The sequence below is a fragment of the Bidens hawaiensis genome, unplaced genomic scaffold, assembly GCF_021521415.1.
Source record: "Bidens hawaiensis isolate Kalapana, Puna unplaced genomic scaffold, B.hawaiensis_p1.1 tig00019292_1, whole genome shotgun sequence".
Lineage (NCBI taxonomy): Eukaryota > Viridiplantae > Streptophyta > Magnoliopsida > Asterales > Asteraceae > Bidens > Bidens hawaiensis.
In genome coordinates this window covers 8,639-10,825 of record NW_027492920.1, presented here as the reverse complement: position 1 = coordinate 10,825, position 2,187 = coordinate 8,639, and the positions used below count along the sequence as shown (strand labels likewise).

The following is a 2,187-nucleotide window of genomic DNA, read 5'->3' as shown; positions in this document are numbered from 1 at the left end:
CTCGGTCAAAAGTCGACGTACTCGGCCAAGTTGGCTCCTAGCCGTCGTACTCAGTGTAGTAACTTAATTATGTACTCGGCTCCTAATTAGCATACTTGCCCTAGTATTGGCTAGTATAGTAAGATAATACATTTATACTGAATAGTAGAGTACGTGGTTCATTTATTAATTAGGGGACGTGGAGGTCTATAAATATAGAAGATATAAACAAGTAATTCTCATCCCCGTGTACAAGTTCTATATATATATATATATATAGAGAGAGAGAGAGAGAGAGAGAGAGAGATGGCATTGAGTGGTAAAAGAGTTGCTCAGATCGAGATCAAGTCGGATGGTGATGTTTTTCACGAGTTATGGAAGGGGAATCCACACCAAGTTCCGAACCTGACCCCGAACACCATCAAAAATTGTAAAACCCATGAAGGTGAAGTTGGAACCGCAGGCTCAGTTCTCATCTGGAACTATTTCCATGGTATGGTATTATATATACGTCTTAATTTCCTTAACTGCTAGTTTTCTTGAAATCAAAGGTTTGGATGATAATATATATATATATATATATATATATATATAATATTTGTGGTTGCAGATGGAAAAGACAGTGTTGCCAAAACACTAATCAAGGACATCAATGAAGAGAAAAAGTCGGTCACCTTTGAGGTTCTTGAAGGAGATCTCCTAGAACCATATAAGACATGTGTTGTACACGTTCACGTAGACAAGCATGGTACAAACCACCTGGTCACATGGACCATCGAGTATGAGAAGCGGAACCCTGATGTTCCTGATCCGGATACCCTCATGGACCTTTATAGGAAGATCACCAAAGACATCGAATCTCACCATCTTCAACAGAACTAAATAATTCAAAATCAAACTCAAATCATGTATGTCACCGGTGGTTATAAGGTGATCTAAATAATTGATTTTGATTATGTTGTCGTGTTTGGAATTTGTGTACGGTTTTAATAAAGTGTTATATTATTAGACCATGTGTAGTCAAAACGCCTCACCCTTAGGCGTTATGCGCCGTGTGGCATTCCCGTCGTCAATTGAGGGTTATGCAAAAAGTGGCGTAGTAGCAAAACGCCATAACTCTCCTTCAAATTTTTAACTTGTGATGAAAATTACCAAACCTGAAATAATGATCAACGAACGTCCCGCTAGAAGACATGATCACCGATATGAACACGGACACGAAACTCTTTCACGAGATCCCACGGTCAACTACATTAAGTTTAGATTATTAAAATCCAACATGCTTATGTTAAAAGAACTATCAATCCAGATAATGACTTGTACATAACGTTTAAAGGTAATACATTATTTTGTCCCATTATGATCATCATATACGTGGGTATCATACGGTTTTCATAGTTCTCAACATTTGTTCCATAAACAAAACAACTCAAAACATCCTTTTATCTAGATAACTTAACCAACTCAAACTCTCCGCTAATTATCTTTTTTTTTTCCTTTTCAATTATCAGCTCCTCCTTTGTATAGTCAAATCCCTCACACCCTTTTGTTACGATTCAACATGTGCACTCGGTTAGGAGTGTAAATATGTGATAAGTCTATAGGTAAAAGTGTGAGAGGTTTACCTCAAAACGGTATGTAAACTTTTAATTAACAAAAATCAAGCTGTTTGGAGCACCGTTTCGAGTTAAGTTTTACATCAATCGATTCCTATTCTCATTCCGATTAAAAGCCCTAAACTATCAATTTGAAATTTGGAAAAAACATAACACCGTTAAGTTGTTTTAACGGGGTCCAATGAAAACAAATAGTATGAAACTTGAGACCGATGACAGCTACTTTCTAAGCTTGAATTATTATCGGCCAACTGTGTTAAGTTGAGGATTATTAAAATCCAATTTGCCTTTAACAATATTATGTTCAGAAATGAACACCTTAATTTCTACCATGTTGAGTAAAAAACAATTGATAGTAGTTAGTTAGGTACATATAGTTAGTTTGTGTTACTGTTAGCTATAAGGTGTTAAGAGTAAATAAACAGTTATAGTACTTGGTTAGTTAGGTACACTTGGTTTGTTACAGTAAGCCAAGGTTAGTCAAATCTAATATGATATGAAAACGAAATAGAAAAGATTTGTCTCTTCGTTTTAAGACAAAACAAATGACTAAATACGTCATTTTAATATCTTAGAGAGGACGGAGCACCCA

General features: G+C 35.8%; 1 pseudogene; it reads left to right on the top strand.

Moving 5' to 3' along the window:
- Window positions 1-285: 285 nt before the first annotated feature.
- On the top strand, window positions 286-861 carry LOC143557952 (kirola pseudogene; annotated as a pseudogene).
- Window positions 862-2,187: the final 1,326 nt, after the last annotated feature.